Source organism: Ochotona curzoniae, unplaced genomic scaffold (assembly GCF_017591425.1).
Source record: "Ochotona curzoniae isolate NIBS_2020 unplaced genomic scaffold, NIBS_Ocur_1.0 contig_64, whole genome shotgun sequence".
NCBI lineage: Eukaryota > Metazoa > Chordata > Mammalia > Lagomorpha > Ochotonidae > Ochotona > Ochotona curzoniae.
The window spans coordinates 15,030,302-15,039,622 of NW_024466502.1; positions in this window are offsets into that span (position 1 = coordinate 15,030,302).

Consider the following 9,321-nt stretch of genomic DNA (forward strand, 5'->3'; position numbering starts at 1 on the left):
ACTTTCCTTCTCCCGCTCTTCCTGCACTATTTTAGAGGAATGAAAAGCAGCATACAAAAGATGAATGGACTGAGAGAACAGTAAAGGGCCAGCAGACACTCGCCCGACATCCCAGCACAAGGAGCTCAGGATGCCCACTCTGCAGCTCAGGAAAGTGTTCTTACGAATCCTTATATCCAAGTTAATGAAGGTGCCTTCATGCAATTCAGAAGCCTCAGTGAATGGGCCAGGGGACACATGGCAACACACTAGGCTCTTAGATTATTGAAAGTGTGGTCACCTCCGCATCCACCCTCTCTGCCTGTGCTTCCGCTTGGTCTTCATGTCCCCTGCTCCTATCCACGGGGCCTCTGTATCCTGCCCCCTCCAGGAACTGGGATGACAAGAACAAAATCAAGTCATACTGAACCTGCACTGGTATAAAGTGCTCTCTCTCTCTCTCTTTTTTTTTTTTTTAAAGATGTATTTATTTTTATTGGAAAGGAAGATTTACACAGAGAAGAAACTGAGGAAGCTCTTCCATTCATTGGTTCATTCCCCAAGTAGCCCCAACAGTCAAAGCTAAGCAGATCCAAAACCAGGAGCCATTAGCTTCTCCTGGGTCTTCCATGTGGATGCAGAGTCCCAGGGCTTTAGGCCATCCTCAACTGCTTTCCCAGTCCACAAGCAGGCAGCTGGATAGGAAGTAGAGCAGCTGGGATATGAATCGACACCCAAATGGGATCCTGGTTCATGCAAGGTGAGGACCTTTAGCCACTAGGCTACCGCACCAGGTCCAAAGGGCTCTTTTTTAATATTAAAGGCTTTAGTACAAGAAGAAATTTAGTTGGTCCCGAATTTTTGTTCTCAGAAATTCAGAAACTATACTTGATCTTAGCCAAAGAGATGATCTGAAAGCTTTGAAACAGTTGCTTCATTCTAAGGCTCAGTGACATGTAATGAAAACTGGAGCTCGCGCTTGAAGAAATAATTTATGAGAAAGCACACATATATAAGTAAATCTACATAAATGCATATATACTTACACAGCACTCTTCCCCACCAGACACAAAGAGCAAATGCTGAAATACAAAACTGTGAGACTATGTTTGAGTGTTTGATTAGTCTTTCATTAAAATATGAGGAAAGAATGAACAATATCCACCGAACACTTTATTTTACATCTCTGATTAGCACTGCAATTATTAATAACTTAGATAAAATATATCTAAGAATTTAAACAGATCATCAAAGAACAATCATCTTAGCATTTCTACTGTCACTTACTTTTCTGATTAACCTGTGAGGCTGAAGGTGAAGACTGTAACATCTTCTGTCTCGTAAAATCCTACGTACATGAGTTGTGAAAGTTAAATCATTTTTTTGTTATTGTGAGATTTTAAGTAGGTGTAAAAAGTAAGATCAAATAAACTCTGGATGTGTTCACAGAATTTAACTTCCCAGGCCATGGAGTCTATTGTGGGAAATACCATAGCTAAGAAGTTACGGCTCAGAAGGAAGAAAAAAAAGTCTCTTGTCAGTCTCACAGCACTGCTGCTGCTTCAGTATGTCTGCCCCTCTGACTGCGTGCGTGCTGGTCCCACGTTTTAAGTATCTTCTTCAGGAACTGAAGCCATCAGCCGTCCACCCTCCAAGTAACTATGCCCTCAGCACCAGGAAAAAGAAAAATGTCTTATCCATTTATGGATATCATTTCAGTAAGAATAACCATCATCTCATTTTATATATTTATATCTATTGATAACATTTCTACTCGATCATATCCAAGTCTCTGGTTTTCTGTCTCAGAGTTTCGATGATCCCCCAATCACAATTTCAAAATATTAAATAGTAAATTATAGATATTAAGAATTCATAAATTTTTCATCTCCTGTTATTTTGAGTAGTGTGATTTAATTTCCAGAGACAGCATTGTGGCGTAGGAGGAAGAGCCGCCAATTAGATGCCTGTTCAGGGCCGGGATGCCTCACTCCCCATCCAGCTTCCTGCTAACAGCCTGGGAAAAGCAGCAGAAGGCAACCCAAGTGCTTGGGCTCCTCACCCATGTCAGAGATCCTGAGCAATTCCTGGTTCCTGGCTTCCGTGTGGCCCAGCACTAATGAAGACCATCACAGGAGTCAGTCAACAGACGGAGGATCTTCATGTCTCCTCCTCCCGCCCCCCTTCCTCCTCCTCTTCTCTCTCTTTAAAATTCTGACTTATAAATAGGAAAACCTTAAAAAAAAAAAAAGGAACTGTCATGCTGTGTCACGAAATGTATGAGTTATCTCTTAGTCCAAGGCACATATTACCACTGCTCTTTAGTTGCAATCTCTAGCAATCTCTGTTACCAGATCCACTATTGGTGTGGTAGTACTTGTGTTTAAGTAACATTTATTTTACATAATCATGACTCCAAAAGTCAAGAGTAATGATGCTGGCGGCTGAGTTATCCCAAAAAGAAGTTATAGAATGTTTCCTTTAACTAAAAAAGGTGAAAGCTTTCAACTTCATAAGGAAAATAAAATTTCTGTGCTGAGGTCACTAAGCTCTATGATAAGAATGAACCTTCTGGTGCCGGCGCGATAGGGTAGTGGCTAAAGTCCTTCCCTTGAACGTGTCAAGATCCCATGTGGGCACTGGTTCTAATCTCAGCTGCCCTATTTCCCATCCAGCTCCCTGCTGGTGGCCTGGGAAAGCAATTGAGGACGGTCCAAAGTCTTGGGACCCTGCACCCATGTGGGAGACCCTGAAGAAGCTCCTGACTCCTGGCTTCGGATTGGCTCAGCTCCAGTGTTGCAGCCACTTGGGGAGTAAATCATAGCAGGGAAGATCTTCCTCTCTGTCTCTTCTCCTCTCTGAATATCTGACTTTCCAATAACAATAATAAATAAATCTTAAAAAAAAAAAAGAATGGACCTTTTACCCATCAAATCATGAAGAAGCAAAAAGAAATTCATGCTAATTTTGCTGTTATCCCTTAAACAGCCTAAGTTACGACCACAGCAGATTGATGAGTGCCTAGTTAAGATGAAAAAGACATTAAATTGTAGGCTTTGGGACCATCTGTGCTTTAGTTATTCTCTGAGGATTTTAAATAAGGGGGAGGAGGGCCTGCTCTTCAACCGTTCTTCCTTCAGAAATTTTTTAGGATTTGTACTTCCTTGTTCTTGCTGCCTGCAGCCTAATCCCAGCTTTAACTTCGCACGACACATCTATTCAGTACAGACCTCAATGAGGTAAACCTGAAACTTGTCCTTTCAACAGACATGATGGTTAAACATGGGAGAAATCCAAATGTGTGATACAGAAGAACTTAAGATCTCAGCTGCCTACATATTGTTGAGTAGACAGCTGTGCACTTGACACTACTTTAGTGGAATAGAAACATGAAGACAGCAAGTTATTATCATATGATTTTGCCTTACATTTTTCTATATGATACCCTTTGTTATACTTTCATAGTTTCTGACTTAATCTAGAGTTTTACAAAATAGATTTAACAGCCATGACCAGAGAGTAAATACTTATCAAGTGAAAAAGCCGGAACACTAATGATTGCACAAATATTTTTCTAGTAGTTATTTTTGGAATTGTTTCCAATTTATTGATTATTTCTTTTTCCTCCTTAGAGCCTTATTCCCGAATTCAACTGAAACAGATGGTACAGACTATTTGTTTTTCCAGATTTCCTAGATATTTTTACTGAAGAAGTTGGTTTACAGTTGAAAAAGTAATAAGCATTTTAACCAAGTTCAACAACATGCTTAATTTGGGAAATTTTGTAGCAAGTTTTTGAGTTTGCTCACCAAGATCCAGAACTGATTTGTTGTGCTCAACTTTTAAAATGCTTCATTTGCCATCATTCCAGTAGAGTCTGCAGCACACTGTAATCCTCCAGTAAATATGCTATGTAGATAATACAGCCCCATATGCCCCAAAAAAAGTTGAATTTTTGCCTCCCTTGGCAACAGCATAGTTCCCATATAATAAGGAATAAATAGCACAGGAGAGTGAGAAAGTCTTGCATTAATTGGAAACCATAATTCCAAAACTGAAGTTCAGACATGAATCTATGCTTATTTCCACACTTTCACTGTGAAATATTCGCAGAATCCTGTCCTCTACTTGCCCAATAAAATACTGCAACCTACAATTTTAAAAAGATCAAATGTTGAGTAATTTGCTTTTCTCAAATATTATAGAATTGATGAGAGGACATTCAGGTATTTTATAGAACCCATACCATGCTCTAAGGTGTGAAGGTTAGTGCTATTGAATTTCTTGTGAGGAAATATCTAGCATTAACACACCTTCTCTAATCTTCATGAGTCAGATGCCATAATTTTCTTCATTTTTTAGATGTCAAAGATGCACAAGAACGGCACAGCTGGTTTGTGTTGTGGAGCTAACCTACATGATCTAATGACGACATCAGCATTAAAGGTGATATGAACACCAAACAGTAGTGTTTGTGCATGCCAAATAGTAGAATACATAAATTAACTTCTAGAATTGATGAGAGTCAAGAAACGAAAGCCAAACATGGTAGAAATTGTACAACCTGTATAATATAACAAGGGGCCAATGAGTAGAAAAATCGAAAAGCCCTCTGATAATGCACAGCTCTTGAAATGCCATCATAATATGAACATGTTGCTTGCTAAGGCTTGTGTTTCGTTCCTGTCTCATGTTTGTGAACCAGGTTTCCTGAAGGATTTTTAGGTTCAGGGGTGCCAGGATAATTCCAACTTCATGGCCAGAACTACAGATTTTTATTTACAAAAATTACTTCCAAATAAATATTCCCAGGATGCCTCTAATCAGAATGGAGAGTCGCTCTTCTTCACTTTTGCTCTGAGTCCACTAGCACAGCAGCCACTCAACACATGTAATTATGGAGCACTTAAAATCTTACTACTCCCAGTGTAGCTATGCTTTAAGCATAAACACCACACTACATATTTAACATTTAGTACCCAAGGGGCTGGTGATGGCACATCCCACATGGGTGCCCATTCATGCCCTGGCTGCTCCAGTTCTGAGCCTGGTCCCTGTGTGCCGGCCTGGGAAAGGAGCAGAGGATGGCTCAAAGCCTCACGACCCTGCTCGTGTGTAGGAGACATGGAACAAGCTCCAGGATTCCAGCTTTGGACTGACTTACCTTTTGCTGTTCTGAGCCTTTGGGGAGTGAACTAGCAGATGAAAGACCTTTTCTGTCTCTTCCTCTCTCTCTGTAAGATCTGCCTTTCAAATAAAATTAAATTAGTCTACAGAAAAAAGAAAAAAGATTTAGTGCCCAAAAATGAACACGTTAAATATCCCTCTAGGGATTTGTTATATTGTATATTGATATTATATATATATATTTATATGATTCACATTATATTTCTTTTGGAACAGTTCAGCTTCTCTAAGTAAACTTAATAGATGCCTTAATACATATTCACAATATGTGACAGGCTGAAGCATATATGATATAGAAGCCTTTATTCTAAAATCATGTCTAATAAAAACTTTATTTTTTTATAAGATACACTATATTTACTCAAATAAATTTTTATTTTCAGATTCTGCAATGAACAGTTAAAAGAGCTGTCTCCTTTTGGTACCACAGTTACAAGACAGCTGCAAAGCATTGGAGCCACCAACTGTCCAAAAGTGGAAATACCCACAACTTTGAATCTTACACAAAAGACATATAGATCCATAGCAAGCTCAATTCTATGAAGAAAAAAATACTGAAAATAACATATAGATAATCCGTATGATTTGGATTTTTAACTTGATGTTCTTTTTCCATTCTGGAAAAATATAGTGGCTCACATTTCAGTAACTTATATTTGGAAAATAGATGAAAATGTTTTCTGATAGAAAAAGAATGGGATAGGGCCCGGCGCGATGGCGCAGTGGTTAAGGTCCTTGCCTTGCATGCCCGGGATCCCATATGGGTGCCAGTTCTAATCCCAGTGGCTCCACTTCTCATCCAGCTCCCTGCCTGTGGCCTGGGAAAGCAGTCGAGGACGGCCCAAAGCCTTGGGACCCTGCACCTATGTGGGAGACCCAGAAGAGGCTCCTGGCTTCGGATCGGCATAGCATCGGCTGTTGCGCTCACTTGGGGAGTGAATCATCGGACGAAGGATCTTCCTCTCTGTCTCTCCTCTCTGTATATCTGACTTTCCGATAAATAAATAAATCTTAAAAAATAATAACGGAATATTTCTAACAAACATTGAGTCACATAGAATTATGATATTGGAGCATTTTGATGAATTGAAATTAGGATTTAGCAGCCATTAGTAACAAGCAATAAAGTAGATAACACATATTTTTAAAGAAACACTTATATTTTAAAACCTAGAGAACTTTTTCTATTTTAAAAAATGTATTCATGTCTATGGTGATGGCTCTCTGGAGACCTTTTCACGCTCATGTCATCAGTTCCTCCAGATGCCGGTGGGCGTTGCACACAGGAGCAGGCAGCTGAGGTCTCACGGGCTCGCGGGGTTCTCGCCGAGACTCGGCTCCCTGAACGGTCGCTGGAACACTGTCACGCTTGTTTGACCTGAAGATTAGGAAGCATGTGAATCTTCTGTGTAAGGCTGAAAAACAGGTAAAACAGCAAACCTAGCAAACTTAAACTTCCAAATGTTCCGTTTTATGGCATAGTTGCAACAATACAACCTGATGTGTCTCGCTTGTCCTTTACGGTGTTAGAACGTTCTTGTAGCTCTGGGAAATCTCCACAGAAGGGCAAGCCGCTGCTCATATCACTGAAGAAATCAGAAACTCGTCAAGATCACTAATCCCCTTTGCGTTACCAAAGGAGTTAGAGATTGAGCAACATCTGAAAATACCCAACTGCTGGGCTTTGGGAACACCACAACGAAACATGGCATATTTGCACAAGGGATGGCATTGGGGGAGATCGCAATGAGACAGTCTGGTTTCATAACTCCTTCCAACAAAAGAGGTAAACTCGCTGGCAAATTTAAGCAGTGTTTATTTTGAGGCACACATGTGTCTAGGCAGACTAAATAACTTTTTTGAAGATTTGCTTATTTGAAAGGCAGATTTACAGAGAGAAGGAGATACAGAGCTCTTCCATCTGCTGTTTCACTCCCCAAATGCTTTGCAATGGTCAAAGCTGAGCTGATCCAAAGCTGAAAGTGTGGAGTTTCTTCTGAGTCTCCTACAGGAATGCAAGGGCCTAAGGACTTCAGCTGTCTTGCACTGGTTTTTTAGTCCTTCAGCAGAGATCTAGGTCAGAAAGATCAGCCAAACATGAACCTGCATCTATATGAGATGCCAGCACCACAGACAGGATTAGCTTGCTGTGCAATCATGACCAGCAAACAATCATGAAACAGCTATGAGATTTTTGCACTTTAAATACTGTGCAATATTTCCCGTTCTTTTACATGCTTAGAGCAACTTTTTAAAAATGTAACATTTCAAGTTTCCTAATTATGCTTTGAAATCTTCCTCAAGTTTTGTTAGAACTATCAGTTTATCGATAAAGATCTATATCCAAATATAGTTGATATGTTTAAAACTAAAAACCACATCAAAATCTTGTTATACTTTAATGTGTTTATATATATATGTATGTACATACACACATATATATAAGATTTAATTTATTTTGTTTGAAAGGCATAGTTACACAAAGAGGAAGAGAAGACAGAGAGAGGGAGAGAGGGAGATCTTCCATCCACTGATTCACTCCCCACATGGCTGCAAGGGCCAGAGCTGAGCTGATCTGAAGCCAGAAGCCAGGAACCTCCTCCAGGTCTCCCTCATGGGTGCTGAGGGCCAAGAACTTGAATTGTCTTCTGCTGTTTTCTCAGGTCATTAGCAGGGAGCTGGATCAGAAGTGAAGTAGCCAGTACAGAAACCAGTGTCAAGATGAGATGCTGAGACCACCGAGTGGAAAATTAGCCTGCTAGGCCTCAGTGCTAGCCCCTCTAAATGTTTTGTTTCATAATTTTATAACAATTATTCTTCAGGGCAGACTTGAGGCTAAGACAACAGTGTCCAACAGCAGAGTTCTTGAGTTGGTTGCCCCACTTAGGCCTTGAGTCTTGATTCCTACTGCTTGCTAATATAGACTCTAAGAAACAGCAGTGATGGCTCATGAGATTGGGTTCCTGCCACACACACACACACACATATATGTATATATATATATAACATGTAGACTGGGTTGTGGGTTCCTGACTTGAGCCACTCCATTCCTAGCCTTTGGAATCACTTAAAGATTAAAAGCAACAGGCCCAGTGCAGTGGGCTAGCAGCTAAAGTTCTTGTCTTGCACACATTGGGGAACCATGTGGGCACCGGTTCTAATCTCAGGCAGCCCTACTTCCCATCCAGCTCCCTGCTTGAGGTGTGGGGAGGCAGTCGAGGATGGCCCAAGCTCTTGGGATCCTGCACCCACGTGGGAGACCCAGAAGAAGCTCATGGCTCTTGACTTCAGATTGGCTCAGCTCTGGCTATTGTGGCCACTTGGGGAATGAGTCAACAGACAGAAGATCATCCTCTCTGTCTCATCTCTGTATATCTGACTTTCCAATAAATTAAAATAAACATTCATTTAAAATGATTATTCATATAAAAATAACACTAGCTTATGGATAACTAATATATGTACAAGTTTTGCAATTACAGGTTATCATCAATCAGTTTCAATGACAAAACAAGGAAGTATTGTAGTACACCTCACGGATAACATTGAGAACCTAGGCTATTCTGTGCTACATGGAACAGTTAGTGATGTGATTTTCACACTAGTGGAAAGCACAGACTGGTGTTGGGGGCAAGCTACACAGATAAGGCATGGGGAGGTGAACATCAGACTGACTTTAGGTTTCAAGCTGCACAATGAGCGCCAGAAAGTTCAAAGAACCCATGAGGGAGCAGAAAAGTTTATCACTAAAGAGAAGGGACTGTGAAAACTTTGAAGAGCAAAAAGGAAAATCATTCCAAAATTTCAGAGACTAATTAAAAAATAAATCCATCTTTGTGCAAAAATTGTTTAAGGTTCATATAGGTTTTTTTTCCTAGTATGTTTTCTATGAACTTCTCAAAGTCCTCACTTATAAACTGCGTGAAAGAGAGGAAGAGAAAGACATTCAAGAAAACAAAAGGAAAATAAAATGAGAAAGGCAGAGAAAACACATTTGATTTGTTTGCAAGGCAATGGGGACAAGCATTTGCCTAGAGTGGAATGTGATATGGAGAAATAACATTACCATCATTACCACATTAAGGAAATCAGCTTTAAATAGTCAGCCTCTGAGAAAAGCAACCTGGCCTCGGAGTCTGTGCGATTCCTGCCATA